Raw genomic sequence first — 18,196 nt, 5'->3', positions numbered from 1 at the left:
ATTTGAAAGTATTTCCAGACCTCTACTTCTCATTGTTCTAAAGCCCTAGACGTGCATCTTCTACAAAGAAAAACTGTACAGTAAAGATCATAAATACAGAGTTTCCTCTTCATTGTTCCTTCTTATAATTGTCTCGGTGCCTTGCAACTGAATATTGTGATTGGTTGCAATCCAGTACTTCGTATAGGCCAAAGAAAAACCCAGTTCTACTGGTCACAAAAGAAGGAGAAAAAAAGATATGCATGTTATCTTCTATAAGTTATAGGAAGCTTATTTTATTCGCACTTTAGCAGTGCCTCATGTAAGGGCACCTAGCACAGACATCGTAGCCAATCCATGAAGAATTTTTTTTTTCTTCACTATTTGTCAGCTCCGTTAAGTAGCATTGGAATTTTTTGTTTATCTTGAACAAATTCGTCTGAAAACAGAAATCGTTTTCACCGACTGAAGGGAAAGGAAGGACTAATCAGGTATTATTAGCTTGCTGCAGATTTTTTTAATGATAGAATTACTTTCTGACAAGTTCTTTTTTAATAAATATGCTTGGCAAACATACTTGGGAATCTGCCTGCCAAAATCATGAGTATTTCTGGGAAATAAGCATCATGAATAGGTAAAAGATATTGATTTAATACATATTTGTATTGTAGTTCTAAAAAGAAAATGCAAGGAAAGCTGATGCAGCAGGAAAATTATTTGTAGATAGGCTATTGCTTAAGAATTCCCAAACCCACTACAGAAACTATAAAAATTCCCAAATCCATCACAGAAACTATAAATTGTTAACTGTAAAGTCTGAAAGTGTGTGAAATATCTATAAAAGTATTTGATGATTTGGATGCGTTTCTCTACACTGTGTACTTCACACGAGCGTAATTGTCAAGGAATCCTACACTGAAGCACTAACAAAATTGTGAAAATTATTACATACTCTTTAAACCAAACAACATCTATAGTTGGATTGTCCATAGAACACATAAAATACAAAAATACAAATTAATTTATCTGTCCTAATTCCAGAGTAACATTTCTATGCACAGACCTCAGATCTAAGAGATACTTATTGCCTTCACAACTTTAGCTTCTTCTTCTGACAGTTTGGAATATTACAGATGTTGACAGTAGCGTATTAAAAGGCCTAAATTGGAAATAAAAACTAATAAAAGTGGGAAATAATGACACTAGAAAGACTACTTGTCTTAAGACAATAATATTTGACCTTTTTCTTCTTTGCATCAGACACTTGGGAAGAATATAATGTCATAAACAAACTTACGTAGGGACAAACTTTATGATAGATCCTCTCTTTTGAGAGTAGCATGCTTGCATTAATACACATGAATTAAATTACAGTAATTTATCATACGTAAGGCTGTGACTTTAATGTTTAACTCTGCTTTCAGTTATGTAGCCTGATGCATCAGACTTTTCATTCTACTAAGTTTGACGTGTGCTAGACATTTGCAATAAACGTATGTTTTAAGTGTTATAGAAGAGGGGAGAAAACAACATTGTTTATTTCTCGTTATTCATGAGTTGTTCCAGGTAGGAATCAGCTTGAATCTCAATTTTCCCTCTTTTTCGAACAAACTGTTTAGTTTCGCTTTACTTTTAGATGCTTCAATAGCATTAGTAAGAGAATATTTAAAGCTAAGTAAGGCATATTTTAGTTGAGCTTACTATAAAGAACAAAGTATAATCCATAAAGATTGCAATTCATGACTATATTGTTCCAATATTACATTTCTATAATTGCATTAACTTTAACAGTACTACACCAGCATGTAACCAAATAGCACATTGGTGGCTAAGTCCTGGAACAGACGAGCTTGTCACGAGCCAGTTCCCCAGCTGCTATGTGCCAGCACAGCTCTGTTGAAACCAATGCAATTACACTAACATCAGCCAACGATCTGTTCCACTGGATCATGTTCTGATGTGTTTGCATCCGTATATATATACCTCTACCGATACAGCGCGCATCGTGAATGGCATTAAAAGCACAGCCTGAGAAGAGTCGCAGGGACAGCTGGCCCAATAGCACATCCCCAGCTGTGGCCAGTCACGGGTCCTTAGGAGAGAAGCATAAGAAACTGCAGATGTATCACGTGAGCTTTCTCTTGTAGGGTTCCAGCTTTACGGCAGCAATTAGTGAGTTAGCGACCTCCCGAGGCACAGTTTGCATCCGGCTCATCGTACTTTGCACTCCCCGATAGTCCTACCCTCATGACATTTGTTAATGCTTTATGAGCCCCTTTCTATTTTTGACTTCCACAACACGCAGTGGCAATGACTCCCACAGCTGTGTGAAAAACAGCTCTTTTTTATGTATTTTTAACCAGCTGTTTGACGTTTTCATTGAATCCTTGCTAATTCTCATCATAAACAGTAACAGGTCCTCCAATTTGTTAGCCACCTATTTGCCTTTCTAATGTCCCCTCCCCACTGAGATGCCTTTAGAGCACCCTGTGACACAGCCACCCTCTTTTTTTTCCCCTCATTCCAGCTGAGTATGTATCACCAAGGTCATACAGGCCTGACTGCTCAGCGCTTTACCCCTTCTATAACAATTACTACATACAGGGCAAATAAAGTGCAGAGTGGTTGCAAAGCAATCCTGATTCAAAAGCATTTTATATCCAAATGCATGACATAATATATGTTTAATCACATAGGAACTGACCACTGCTTGATAGAAATCTTCCTGTCTCTCGTAGCATCAACAGAGCAATGTTAATTTATACCAGATGCACATCTGGCCCAGACTGCGTAAAGAAGCTGTTGAGGTGGAAATTTAATATTTAAACTAGTACAAACCTACAGAATTCTGCAATAAAATTAAATTTTAAAGGATTAGTTACCACTTTGATTATCTACTAAAGAAGGCTTATTTTTACAGCAAACAGAAAATTGCAAATAATTGGAATCAACATTTTTGCTGCTAATACAGTGTCAACCTCATGACACTGACCCTAAATGTATTTATTATTGAAGTGGATGAGTGACATGGCTAAACACGGTGAGACAAGTGACCTAGCACCTTAGGTTTCCTCCCTGCTTTTCTACAAAAGCTAGACATAGCCACAGCCAGCCAGCTGCATACATGAACTACTTACATAGAGATGAACTTTGATACATTACAATGCCCTTAAGAAATCATAAACCCTGAAAATCAGGGAATGTGAGAATAGAAATATTGACCGCTAACCATACTAGGCTTTTTATGAATCAAGGGTTGTTGAAGATACTTTTGGGACCAAGGCTTGCGCTAAGCAAGTTGTTAAAGAGAAATAGCTTATGCATCAGTCTCTTTTCCCCTCTAACTCCCCCAGTTCTTCTGCTGCTTTTTCTGCCCCTTTCTGCTTCCTTCCTTCTTTTTATCGGGGTATAAGAAGGGGAAACGGATAAGCTGGGGCTTAAATTATAAGACTTGTCTTCTGTATTTATTGCAGTTTTCAAAAAGTGGGACTGGTCCTAAGGCCAGGTGACTGGTGCCCCCTTAGTGATGGAAGGGCATGTAGGATAGCAGTATGGTTTGCTACCTATTGTCCTGGCTTTCCTAAGCAAACCTTATCCTCCCTACCCTTAATGTAGCTTCACTGTCTTTGCTGCTGGTGGGTCTGAGTGATCACTAGTTTTAAGATCTGGCAAAGACCTGAAAAAGATAAACAGAGTAACATAATAGTAAGCTGCCATGTGGTTTTTATTAACTTTCACCTGACATTCCAGAGATTTAATTAAACTTCTCCAATTTTGGCCGTTGCCAGGAAGTGTGACGGAACAGAGAGGGATCACCTGAGTTTCTGCAGTCCTTACCTGACCTGAGGCACAGCAATGCATTATGGCACTGGGGGAGGACATGCCACAAAGTCCTTCCAAGAGCCAGAGAGTATAACGAAGACCATAGTGCATCTTCACCCCCATAGCACAGAGCGCTTATCGTATTCTCCTCACATTATTTTCCTTGGACTAGTCTGATATTTTTTTCAATGCGATGCCTGTTGGGTAATTGGAGCATTTAGATAACAGCTCTAAGCAGCGTTTCAGCTTTTGCTTTTCTCTAGAATGTTGTCTGAATGGCATTGTTTCCATACCCACCTTAAGTATATTCTGAAAAAAGATACATTGTGGAAGGATGGCATTGGGAAAAACAAAAGGCATTCATCGTCAGCAGGGAAGTAATAATTCTTTAGATATTTATTTATTAATCTATCTTAGTCTCTTTATGCACTGTGTTATTGCCTGCCCAATGGGGAACTCTTGTAGAATTAGCAACAGATTTCCCAAAGCTTAGCAATGAGGTAATCGTGCACTTTAAGTGTGACTAGCAAAATTGAGTGCTGCAGAACAGTGCAGATGCTATACAACAAATTGTTTATGCATTTTAAGAAACAACAGCATCTGGAATTTTTATAGGGATGACGAAGCGCTGAAATGTGAGCAGTTTGATGCCCTTTTTTTAAGAATGGGTTTGAATAAAAGTTGTTGAAGCACAGACAAGGAATTAATTCTTTAGTAATACCCATTTGTTACTTTTTCTGAAATACCAGCTGTTTCTATCCTTCTCAGTTTAATAATTTTTCTTTATATTTTAGGCCACCAACTAACTAATTAGACCTAGATTTTATAAGGGATCTTCTAAGCACACATTCCTGTCAGTTCGTCCTTCATCACCAGCTATCAGGGAGCATTCAGCTACCTAACTTCACAATTACAAAAAGCTATTTGTGATAGTAAAAAGCACTCTATGCCCTTATTTTATTAGGACGTATTATTGCCGTGGAGTTTGATTACTGGTATTCTTTTTTAAAGAAAATATGAGAAATGGTATGAAGGCAATATAGAGATCAGGAAAAATTATTGAAAAATCCATGAAAAAAGTCTTTCCTTTTGATTGCTTTGAACAGTTATTATTCTGTTGGGGCTGTCTCTGGTTGTTTCTTTTAGTAAGGCCTCTGTATTGAAGACATCTCCCTGAACTTTGTGGAATCATACTGAGATTCATAAGACTAAGGCAAGATTAAGCGACAAGACTGGTGCCCGATCAGCATTCAAAGTCCCTTTTGAAACAAATCCAAAATAGTTCACCATAATACAAAAAAGTCTATAACCCCAACCTGATAATCCTATGTCATAAGTTATGGAACGATCCTAAGATTTCTGGCAAGTCAGGTACATAGAATACAAAACAGCTACAAAAATTACAAAACAGAACTGACCTTATGGACCATTTGGTTAATTTTTCATGGTATTTCCCCGTGTTTTCATGGCTCATTAGTCCACATAACTATGGCATTAAATCTGTGCCCAAGGCCATAAGAATGAGCATTAAATAATGAATCTAGGTCTTGTCAGTGGACAGGACCAGGCAGGAAATCTATGTGAAACGCATCTAACTTAGTATAGGTTTCAACACCTTCTATTGCTGAAAGTTATGAAAAAAGCAGTTACTATTAAGTTATGTTCTGGTAGCTTACATATGTTCATGGCTCATTAGTCCACATAACTATGGCATTAAATCTGTGCCCAAGGCCATAAGAATGAGCATTAAATAATGAATCTAGGTCTTGTCAGTGGACAGGACCAGGCAGGAAATCTATGTGAAACGCATCTAACAGTATAGGTTTCAACATCTTCTATTGCTGAAAGTTATGAAAAAGGCAGTTACTATTAAGTTATGTTCTGGTAGATTACATATGCAAACTGGACACTCAGCTCTCATACTCTTAGCAGATGGCTGTAACCTTGACATTGCCAAACAAGCTAGTGTTTTCTGCGTAATAGTCTTTTTTACGAGGTATTTCCAGCTAGACTGAAAGGGCTGTCTTTGCTATTTAGTGTAAATGTGCCCTGTGGAAGATTTTTCTTTTAAAAAAGAAGGCAGTAAGAGTGATCTTGCAATGGTGCACTCTATGTAGTCCTACTAGCAAAGACCTTACATGTAGATATTTGTTTTGGTATAGTAAATTGGCAAGAGGGCCAAAGAAGCAATGTGAGGGATGAGAAAACCAGAGGAGAAAATAAGGAAGGAATATGAATTAAAAAGAAAACAACTATGCATGAATGATAAAGTAGAGCTACTCAGCTAAAAGAGTTTCTTTCTGGCCCTTTACCCACAGGATTTTTCCAATGATAACATGGCATAAGCAGTAACAAGACCTTCATGAATGATGTTGCAGACAAATTATGGAAAAGAGATCAGATCCTCTGAGTTGGGGGGGATATTTTATGACCTTGTGCGTGTGTGCTGAATGCCTGTCATCCTCTTCATGTCACTATGACTTTCACATGTTCATGAAACCTTATAATTCTGTGTGACCGAAATGAGCGCTAATTTACTTTCTGTACACCTCACAAGTTACAAATAATCATAGCATGAATTTAAACGTTACTTTTAAATTTAATGAACTCAAAACCTATCAATGTTAAACCAATGAAAGAAGTGTAATCAAAAATAGCATCAATTATTTACGTAACCTCTAGAGAAACCTAGGCTTATATGGTGGTAATGTTTAAAACAGAAAACTCTCTCCTCTAAAAAAACAAACAGTTGCTAGAGGTACTGAGAAAATTGTCCTCCAGTTATCTGAATGCAATCCAAGAACCGGTACAGAACTTCAGAATTGAATGCAGTGGACTTTGGATAGCAGATCTTGGGCATTATCTAACTGCTTGATTTATTCACTTATTTCAAAGCATAGATTCTTTAGAGCAGACAATATTGTGTCCTATTTTATTATAATATTGCTATAAATCACAAGTAATTACTTTAAAGTAAAAAAGTCACAAATATAAACCTGGCATAAGGACTAAGCAGTATTTTGCTATATATTCTACATTTAGATAGTAGCTATTCTATAAACACGAAGTATGCAATTTCATAATCCTCAAAAGAAAAGGCAAGTGATCTGTTCTTAATTTTAGGTTTTCTACATTTATATCTGGGAACTGTATACTTTCAGGAATTATGGGTTAAGTGGGAGGAGAAACAGGAGCAACTTGCTTGGGCAGTTTAAAATAGAGTTCACTGATTTCAGGAATAGTTTATTTTCCACATACTGAGACTTCTCCAGTGGGAATAGCTCACTGATACAGTGAGGACAAGCAGAGCAAGATGTCTTCCTACAGTGTAAAGTCAGAGCAGTAACGACTAGATATAAAATCTTGTCATTTAATGCTTTGAAAGGACAAACATTTTGAAAGCATGTTTCCAAAATATATCTGCAAAATAGCTTGTCATTTTCTTTTATTCATTGTTTCCATGAGACTCAGGGCATTATGCTTTATGGTTGCTCAACTCTATGCAGAAACATTTTCCTGCAGAAATAATGGTAACTTTTTTTGCAAAAGCCTAAGCAAAAGCCTACGTAGAAGTACACCTCCAGCACGGATCCACTAAAACAGTGCACTGCGTCTTTGCAAATGACAGCAGCAGTAAAATCTGATACAGATCTTTCCTCCTGATCCAGTGTTGCTCCAAATGAATTAAGATTGTACATGAAGTATATGATATTCATGATCAAAGATCAGTGTCATTATTATCTATTTTTCAAAACCTATGATTAAGTTATCAGCTGCTGAAGTCATGGCTTTTGCGCCTGAATTACACACTATACCACTTTTTGCACAACCAATACTGGTGCTTCAGTGGCAGTTCTAGTGGAAAGGAAAAGCTGAAAAAGCTCCTCCGGCAGAAACAGACGTAGCAATAAGGTCACCATGTATGGAGGGATCAGCTAGCACTGAGCTTTCTGGACACCAAAAAGCAGAATGAGTTTCCATCAGAAATGGAAGAACACCTCAAGAAGTATCTGTTAGTAGAGAGCAGAGCAGGTCCGTCAGTGCCTTAGGAGACCTATGTATAAGAGCCTACCCTTGAGTTCTTAGTTACGTAGGTTGCTATTTTTAATGGGAATGACAGACAAAAGTCTGGTCATATCATACAAGTAGACTTCTATACACAACAAGTATCTTCTGCATTTCCTTTTCTTTTCACCAGAAAGTTTTGAGGTTTGAGCTATGCAAGATGGATGAATGAGGACATAGTCTTGTCTTTGGAGTTTACAGTGTCCAGATTAAACCGAAGATATTTTCCAAAAGCATGTGTTATGTATTTAAGAAAAGAAGTTCACTGTGGGGTGATAGAGATCAACATTTTTTTTTCCTGGAAGAAGCTTTGTTTAGTTTCCATTAAGTAATGAGCTGCTAAAGGATTTGCTGCTACAAGAACCCGAAAAAAGACACCTTAAACACACTAAAGCAAAGCATTGTCCTGTGGGACAATTCTGTAGTACAAATTGGTGCCAGTAGGCATTCCATCACTGAAATATCAACTAGAAATAGCTAAACACTGAAGATTTGTTCCAGAAACATTCTTGAGAAAATTGTTTTCCTGAAATACATAATCATGCTTATTTTTTTTACATTCCAGTGTTTTTACTGGTTTGGTAGCCTTGACAGGAGGCATGAATCACAAACTTACATGCAGACAGCATTCTGCATTCCTTTTTGTGGAAAAGTCAGGCCCTAATGATTTTTGCAAGATAGACCAAGGGAATATGCAACATGAACATTGCTTACTTGAGTTTCATTTACATAAAAATGAGAAAATAGGATACTTTAGAGTTAGTTAGAGGAAGACCTAGACAATGAAGAATGAAAGTAGTGTCAAACCCATGTTCTTTATTCTTTACTTAGCTAGGTAGCAATTTTTTTTGTAAAAACAATTAGTTTTAATGGAATACTCTGTGAAGTATAACACTAGTAAACATGAGAGAGAACAGAATAGAGAGGCAGTGGAGTCAGCTGAATTTCTTCTTGAGGAATTGTCGGTCAACGTACCACCCAGCCTTTTTCATTCAAAAAGTTACTCACTATTCATTTCGACAAGATAACCAATGTCAACCCATATGAATTTTTTCTGAGTGCTCAATAATCACAATTCAGTATCTGAGCTGTTTGCTCAACTTAGTTCCTTGATATTGTTTCCTCTTCCTGACTGGATAGCCTTCCAGACTAAATTTGTTTGAAACAAACTCTAGCTCATCATTAAATTAATCTCAATTTAAAGTCCAACATTCACTTTCTGCAAACATATTGTCACAACAAGCAAATAAAAATGAGTGCAAGAATTTGCTGGAAAAACGAATATTTTCTTGTAATGTTTTTGTTGCTTTGCTCCTATCGTACAGTCTTCTGTAAAATACACTAGCAGTAAAAAAAGTAATAAACAATTGACCAACACATATCCATTTATTTAGAAACAGTTTCTTGGTGAAGATTTGAGACTAAGACTTTGCATATGTCCTCAGTTGTATGAGAGGATATGCTTTTTATCTAGCCACACAAGAAGATCTCGTCTTTAGCGAAAGTAAATTTGGCATGGTATCAAGCCATAGCTCCTTACACATACACCTTTCTCTGAAACCAGATCTATGTGGACCTCAAAGCAGTGTTCTTAGGCTTACAGTTACGTTGTAAGGCTCTTGGGCTGTAACAGCAATCACTAGAACTGACCCCAAACACCAAAACTCCACATATGCGCATGAAGAACTAAGTACACTCCAGCCATATTGGAAGCCCACAGATTTCAGCTCATTCTAAACAAATTGCAGTTAGCTGAAGGCTGACAGAAATAAGTCTTATTGGCTTCAGGTTTGAATTTCACTGGAATAGCCTGGCCCTCAAGACATAGGGAAGACATGTATTTGCAGAGGTACCAGGACTCCACGCTTGACAGCCTACCCTTCCACAGCAGAATAGTTTTGAAGTTGTTTGGACAAACAACTTTGAAAAAATCCAGATTAAAAGAGCTCTTCCTTGCCAGGGCATCAAAAGAAGGATGGTAACACACACAGTTCACTTCTGCTTGAAGTGCAAAGTACCAGTTCAGCTTGTGAGACCTGTGTAATGTGAACAGTACTATTAAGCTATACATTTGCATAAGGGTTTTCCTGGGTGAGCACCAGGAAAATATGTTGTGAAGACAGTAGATCAAGTCCTACACAGATTTCAAGGGCTATACAGTTCAGGTCACCTAATATAACTTCAAGATCTCTCTGTAGGACAGAAAGACAAGTATTACTTGTAAAAGGGCTACTTGTAAAAGGGCTACAAGTATTACTTTTACAAAGTCTGGGTCTCCTTCACTTCTTGGCCGTTCTAAGTGCTTGCCAACTTGTAGAATTAAACCTGATATATTCATACAGGAGAAAACCTGGAGCTCTAATCTGTGTTTCTACTTTGAATGGGGGTAAGCAACTTAATCCTCCAGAGACAAAGTTTCAACATCTGTGAAAAAAGGTTTGAAAGTACTATTCTCCCCTAAAGGCAGCATTACAAAGTGAACTAATTAACATCTAGAAAGGGTTTAGGGTTTCAGGAAACTAAGCGCCATGGAAATGAAGGGTGCTGTGCTCCCTTTATAGTGGAATATTTGCGTTTGGGAAGTAGTTGAGAACTTTGGCTTTTAGCCTGTGCCTTAGCCTCTCTGAAGTGTCATGCATCCTTACCAACATTTTGCTCTCTACACTCACATCTACGTACCATTGCCAGAGAACAGTTACTTTTATCATCCAAAAGTGGCAATTTCCTTACAAGTCAAACTTTGTTTCACTGTTATTCCATAATATCCTAAAAACAGATACCATAGGTTTTTCCCTGAATTTTTTAATTTTAGCTAGACAATTCTCCACTCCCTCTGCTTAGAAAAAATTTGAGTACAGTAATGGTTCTGCTTTCAAACTACAGAACACTCCGAGTTTTACACTTCACACTTCGGCTACAGTTATATAGAAAGTACTAATGGTGACAGCAATGAAAGGAAACAGCCTTACCGAGCCGTAAACTCCTAGGTGATCTGCCTTTGTTTTCTGGAGTCGAAACATGGTATGAATGTTCTAAATTAAGAATCAAAGCATTACATATTTCTGAGTACAAGTATAAATTAAAAGTAAGCCTTTATAAAACACTTCAAGCCCTTGAACAACAGCAGGACATCACAGCCCATTCCACAATCAGGTTTGGACTGGGCCACTAACATTTTATATACCGTTGGGCATACGTCTGATAAACTCCCCTGCATAACAGCACTTCTTTTTTTTAAAGCACTTTGCATATTAAAACAAAGATATAAGCAACATGGGGCAAACCAAAACACCAAATGCAAACACCTGTGAAATTTCAGAACTTTGAGATCTTAACAAAACTTGCATCCTGGATCCAAGCATTCTCACACTGATTTTGAGTTTACTGAATGGCTGGAGACTTCAGAGTGGATGAAATCCAGTCACCAGATGCTCAAAGTTTCTAAAACTTGAATACATATCTGAATTTGAAATATGTCATGAGCTTCTCTTTGTACAGTAGAGATAATTTCTGTTGTATTTGGTACACATCCATTAAATTACGCAAACTTTTAAAATGTGCAGGCTTACAGTAAGTACATCAAGAAATTGAAAGAATATTTCTTGATATTTTAATTCTATATGTTGAAGAAGAAACAAAGCAATGCAAAATATGTAATTTTTAACATGTGCTTTCAAAGTTACTCTGTTAACTGCATGTCGAGCCATATTTTTCAGAATTGTATTCTTGAGAAATAAAGCTCTTGAGGAGATACATAGCCTGTAATGATGCTACAGTTGCAGTGCTCAGTTTAAAAAAATCCTGAAAAATAAGTCAGAACAGATTTGAATGCTTTGCAGAAGATTTTCTTTATCCCGGAAAAGAGCAAAGTAGAAGTATGAATCTCAAATATTTAGCATTCATTAGTGTTATGTCTGTAATACTGTCTCATTTGACCACATCGCTCATCATAGGCCAGTTAGGGAAAAAGGATCTCAAATGTGAGTGCAAAGCTGAACAGTTAGGTTCCTTATCAAAACGGAAGGATGTATCAAATGGATTTTCAACTGGGGTCTGTCCTGGGTCCAGGGCTATTCAGTATTTTCACTACTGACCCAAATGGCAGATCACAGAAGCGGCTCGTTAGATTTAGAGACAAATGAAGTCTGGTACATTGTAAGTACTTGGGAGGACAAGAATAGGATTCAGTATGGTTGTGATAAACTGGAGATATGAGTGGAAAACTTCAGATATTTTTCAACTTGTACAAGTGCAAGCACCACACTCGGGAATAATAACCTGCAAAGAGACAAAACGGAGAAGAGCTGAGGAGGAAGAAATTCAGATAGAAAAGGGTATGGAAATTATGGTTGACCACAGACCGGACGTGAGTTAACAACGACATGCTGCTGCTAACACAGAAATGTCATTCTGGAATGCAGATAGCATGCAAGTTTGCGGAGTAACTCTTTTCTCTACTCAGCACTGATAAGGCTTTAACTGGATTATTGTGCCTAGGTCAGGGACCACACTTCAAGAAATTTATGAACCGGTCAGAGACAGTCCCAAACACAGCAATAAAAATGATGAACGGTCTATAAAATATGAGTTATGATAAAATATTGGAAAAGTGGGATTTTTAACCTAAAAGACTGAGGGAAGGCCTGATAACAGTCCTTCAGACACGTAGAAGGCGACTTTATGTGTCTACAGAAGTAACAGGCTAAAATTCAAGCAAGAAGATTCAGATTACATCTTCAGAAACATTTTACAATGAAAGGGCCATGAACAGCAGAAGAGTTTGACTGAGGTTTTGTGTATTCCTACTGAAGATTACAAGGCAGGCTGACAAGTGCCTGTCATGAAGGACCCAAAGGTTGTTGCTTTTGCCTTGGATTAGGTGACTTCATGTTCCTTCTAGCCCTATGATCCTATAGTTTGTTTGCTCTTTATCCTGCTTAATTCAAAGCACTGTCATGACATACACCACACTGCGAAATACATTTTATTTCAATGAGGCCAGTACATGTTTCTGCTTCTCTACCTTCTACTTTCACTTTCTGCCGAAGGCAAAAGGCAAATTATTATTGTTCTCATTCGAACCAACTGTTTTACTGAAACGCCAGCTTCTCAGTGACAATCTAGAAACTTCAAGGCTCAAGCCTATGAGACATGAACATTGTGGTCCTTATTCAGATAAACAATGAAGGGCAAGAAGAGCCAAACACATACTTGCTGTTTAAGGAAGCGTGTCAATATCTGGCAGCTTGTTCAGAAGGCTCATTATCTTGTGGGATTGAGCCGTCAATGTTGTTCAGGAGATTGAGCTGTATGTATTTCATTCAGGCAGATAGAAAACAGAAAATTACATCTTGAACACTGTCATAAATATCTCCAAAACATTGTTTGTTGTTTAATTTACAACTTCAAGCAACTGGTACAGCTCAAACCGAAAGGACAGAAATGATGCAACTGACCACAGGAACTAAGACAGACATTTTCTTGTATTATTACCAACAATGGCATTAATCCTTCTATGGAGATGACTAGAAAAGTTGGTTTTTTTTTTAGGGAAAAATGTATTAATTTTTTTCAAAAACAGGCCAAGTGTTATGCCAAATTTCCATCCACAGCTTGTTTGGAGGTATTGTAGGGAGCAGATGAAAGGCATAAACTGTAATTACAAGTCAAACCGTGCCAAGCCAACATGGGCATTGTTCAAGAAGTCATGCCAAATGACATCCCAAGCACACAACGTGGAAAGAGGGTTTGCCAACAATTTTAATTTGTGAAAAATGATCTCAGTATTTTGTTTCACTTCAATATTAACATTATTTTTAAAAAATGTCAGCCAGTTACATAGGGGCTGGCTGCAGTCCAGGTGTGAAACAGTGATGAAGAGGGCCATTAATGAAAAATGCCAAGCCCTGACTTTCGTGTCATTAATATTTATGACATAGTGTGAAGAGCCTTATTTAAATGCCACTTTGTGTGTGGGTTGGGGTGGAGGAAGAGAAGGAGGTAGGGGAGGAGAATTACGGTATTATGCTAAAGTGTCAAGGCATCTTGACAGGGAACAAAGCCCTTAGAGACACAGGGTAGTAATAATTAGTCTAATGTTTGGATAGTTATACTTTATGCGACCTCTGATTTTAATAGCATAAAATTATAAAAACTGACTATTCTGTCAAGCTGCCAAGTGGAATGCATTTGGATGGGTATTTGGAAACCGAATATAATTTTTAACCATCATCTATTATTTTGGGCAAATTGCCCAAAGTGGACTGAACCTCAAATATTTATTTTATGCCGGCCTGCTCCTCCTGAAATTACATTGTAAGTTCAGGCAGACAATATGTTTTGTTTAACATGGTGCTATAACTCCTACCAGTGCCTGCTGAAGTCCCGAAGTAACTGATTGCCTCCCTTTGCAGATAGTGGGCAAGAAACTGTGTGCTGCCAGCGAGTACTGCCCTAGACCCTTCCCGGGTCACAGGAGGTGATCAGGCATTTGCATGTTTGGGCTTTCATAAGCAATGGGGTTTGTACGCTTACTGGATTTAGTATTTAGGTTCCTCCATAATGAAACGCTACTCCGTACTGTTAGTGTCATCTGCCCCGGAATGACAATGCTCTGCACTTTGTCACATGGACGCAGCGAGTCGCTTTCATACTTTTATTCAACTCACAGAAGATTTGCATGAACTATGTAGCTAGTCCTCGTCTCTTTGTTTCTAATTGCAAATTGTCTCCTTCTCTTAACATAAATAGTCTGTTTTATGTCATAACTTAATTCCTACAAACCGCTGTGTTTTTTCAACTTACGTTATTATGTCAAGAAATAAATGAAGTGCACTATACACATCATATTTTTCATGCAACTGTCTGGCATGCGTATTGCTTACATAAAAATACAGCATTGTTTAAAAAAGAGAAAAATTTAGAGGGAGCTGGTGTAAGATATCCACTTTTTTAAAAGCAACAATTCCTCGGAGATTAATTTTTTTACAAACGACGGTGTTTCATAGGCTACAAAGAAAAACCTGCTTTTCAAAATGCAGAGAACCGTCAAGTGAACTCAAATTTACAATTTTATACGAAGGAATCCTCATATTTGTAGCACTAAAATATAAAATGAAATAATACTGGAATTAACTGTTGAAAAATTGTTTTAATATGTGCTAATATAAACTTGGTAGCGTACTCTGTTACCCAGGAAATGTATTAACTTTGAAGTCATTATCTCCTGCTTCTATTCAGAGAAGTCAAAGCTGATGGAAGCTAGAAACTTTTAAGGCAAGGATGAATGAACCCCTGGGGCACGTTTTCTTAAATTATGTTAGAGTTGCTCTGTAACTATATCCATCCAGAGTATGCAGTAACATCCAGAAGTTAACAATGGGTGATTGTACTTTGGACTACACAACCAGCCCTGAAATAGCAAAGGGGTTAGTTTCTCACTGACTTTAAACTGATAAGTGATGACCACGGAGAAACTCCTCCTAATGAATGCTAACGAAATTTTGATTAGTAGGGAATTTCTTACATGGAGCTTAGCGTGCAGTGCTTGGATGCTGTGGCAGTGGGGATCAGGAGTACTCAGTGCTAGCTAGCTAGGCGGATCGCAAGGGCGTTAGCAGTTGGAGAAGGCACCTAAGCATCGCGTTACGTGTCACGGTTCTGTTGGCACTTCAGAGCAGCAACCTCCCTCTGGTCCCAGCGTCTGTAATACAAATGGCATGGGAGGAAGCTCTACAATAAGAAGCAGCAGTAGAGGTGCCAGCTCCTTGTGGCACAAGCCACGCACTACAGAGAAACGGTGCCTGGAAATGACAGGGTGGCAACAGGTAACCAAGAAACAGAGTATTTTCTGGCTCGAAGATGACATCTACCTATATGTGTGCTGAAGTCACTATATCATAGAATCACAGAATAGTTTGGGTTGGAAGGGACCAATATTTAGCTCATCAGATTGTCTTTCTTGCTAATTTAAAAAAAAACAAAACCAACTGAATTATTCCATAACTCTGGAATGTGCCTTTGTGCTTTAATACAATACAAAAGAACCAGCACCTTCAGAAGCATTCACTAAAATTATGTGTCTCCCTTTGGAGTGCCCAACTCGGAATAGAACGATCAACACCCAGATTGCCAAAGCCATCAAAACTCTTAAGTATGAGCAAAAGAAGGTGTAGATCTCCACCATTCCTGAAAATAAGAGACCATTCACCTCAAACTGAGATCACAAAATCTGGGAACAGTAACTTTAACAGACGCTTCTCACAATGTGATCCTGATTTTCAGTGCCTGTGTTTAATAAATGCAGATCGCCAGAGCCCCACTATGCAAGGTGCGTTTATTTGTCCATTATCTATAAAGAGTATGTTTATATGCATACTCAATGTTTGTATTTCCCTTTTATAAACTCATACGGTGGCTCTTTAAATTCGACTTTGACTTTTATACATTTGCCAGCCTCATCTCAGGGTCCATATTAATAAATTCAAAAATGCTGGTTGCCATTTCAAAAGAAACCTCCTTTGAAGGAGAAAAAAAATCGCTTTGATAATTCTAGGATGGCCGTGTTCAAGACTCAGTTAGGATCCAGGCTGGCTAGAGGGCTCGCCCAGTGCTTTTATACTGCAGCAGTGTTATGTTCAAGGGGAGGTTGTCCAGCATCTGGAACTGTTTAGTCTTTACTTAGTGTTTTCTATTGAGCACTAAGATTATCTTATCTCTCTTTGTTACCTCTGCGCAATGTATATATGGGTGTTTCAATAAGGTTACCATTTAGTGGGATTACTACATTCGCATAATTGCATCGTCAAGTGACCATTTAGACACAGTTCCTTGGCATTTGATCAATTTCCTGAAAAGAGGGGAAGGTCTTTGATTTCAGGCCTAAAGAGGGTCACTGGAGAGTGATCCCAAAGATGCTGAACACTGATTTCAATGGAACTGATGATCGGGACATCTCAAAAGCAAGTGTTTAGGTGAAGAGTTCAGCTAATAAGGTCCCTGACTCCTATGTGCTACGCACTTCCCGGGAGATACTGAGACCCTCCAGCTGCCCGGGCAGATAATGGGAGCTGAGGATGCTCAGTATTTCGAATAACCCAGCTATAAATGCACTACACGTAACTGCATAATCTCAAGGATAAGAGGACATCTGTCATCCAATAACAGCAAATACCATCTGGTTTTGTATCACTATATTCCTACTTACTTGAACAACTGAAGCTCAAGTGACACTGGGCATTGCTTCAAAGAAAAAACAAAATGTATTTACACTTGTTACTTTGCCCTTTTGCACATTTTGAACAGCTATAATGAAAGGCTTCGCCTACAAAAGCTTTCATTAGAGTAATTTGCTATTTGTGCTTTCTCTGCTATCGTTTCAGAATTATATCATTTTTCTCTAACCAGCTCGTGGAAGATATCCAAACTAGTTACGAAAGAACTCACCTCCCATTACTCCTGACCTTAGCCAGTAGCCTATTTCTTTTTTAAAGATAATATCAAGAGTCCTTCTTGATCTTTTCAGCTTCTGCCCCGAAGAAGAATGGCTGGTCCAGCCTTCTGCTTCTCTTTTCTGGTACTAAAACAAAGGAACCACAAAAGCAATGCAGTATCAGGCCAAAAATCTTTTCCGTAAGACTAAACTAGACCTCTAGAATTTCACCAAAAGAAATTTACAGTTGAGTTGGTTTGAACACTTTGTACTGTTCATAATCCATAGCCACTTCTTATTAATATTTTTAAGGTCTGGAGGAAAATGGAATTATACTTTACTGCACTGTGGAGTCAGTTTTTAAAGACATTCAAATTATCTGACTAGATAATTGTTCCTCTTCTGGCTTTTGACTACGGCTGTTCCTTCTGTCACTTCATTAAACAGATAGCAGAGCACGTGCCCTGGTCTAAAGTAGGAAGTGGTTCTTCAGGAAGCTTTGGGAAATCCATCATTTAACTCACTACTACAATTTACTCTAAAGGCAGTTAATCATAACAATTGATGCTATGCTTTCCAAATTTAGCCCTCAAGGGACTGATGTGCTGAGCACCCCCAGAAGAGTACTCGACTTGAAAATCAAACTTAGGGAATAGTGGTAGAAAAGGATGCTCAGGTAGGCCAAACGAACCAAATATAAACACAGCTCTGAGAACTAGGAGGAAATTAGTGGAGAATGAGAACAGCTTATATAAATCTAGAGAGGCAAAAATATGTTTATTTGGAATCTTGGAATTCAAAGTCAATTTGTATCTAGTGCTTGGTTGAACTTTTCAGTCAACATTTTACCATGTTTGTCATTTTCTATACAATTTGTACATTTTATTATAATTCATAGAA

At 37.9% G+C, this 18,196-nt stretch overlaps 1 protein-coding gene across 1 annotated transcript in view; it reads left to right on the top strand.

Annotated features, from left to right (window-relative positions):
• Positions 1 to 18,196, top strand: part of PDE5A (phosphodiesterase 5A, cGMP-specific) — a 140,514-nt gene that overhangs the window by 34,623 nt on the left and 87,695 nt on the right. The window lies entirely within an intron of this gene.

This window comes from Pygoscelis adeliae, unplaced genomic scaffold, assembly GCF_000699105.1.
Source record: "Pygoscelis adeliae isolate BGI_AS28 unplaced genomic scaffold, ASM69910v1 Scaffold31, whole genome shotgun sequence".
NCBI lineage: Eukaryota > Metazoa > Chordata > Aves > Sphenisciformes > Spheniscidae > Pygoscelis > Pygoscelis adeliae.
Note: the sequence above shows the minus strand (reverse complement) of the source record. Positions and strands in the feature narration are given on the sequence as shown.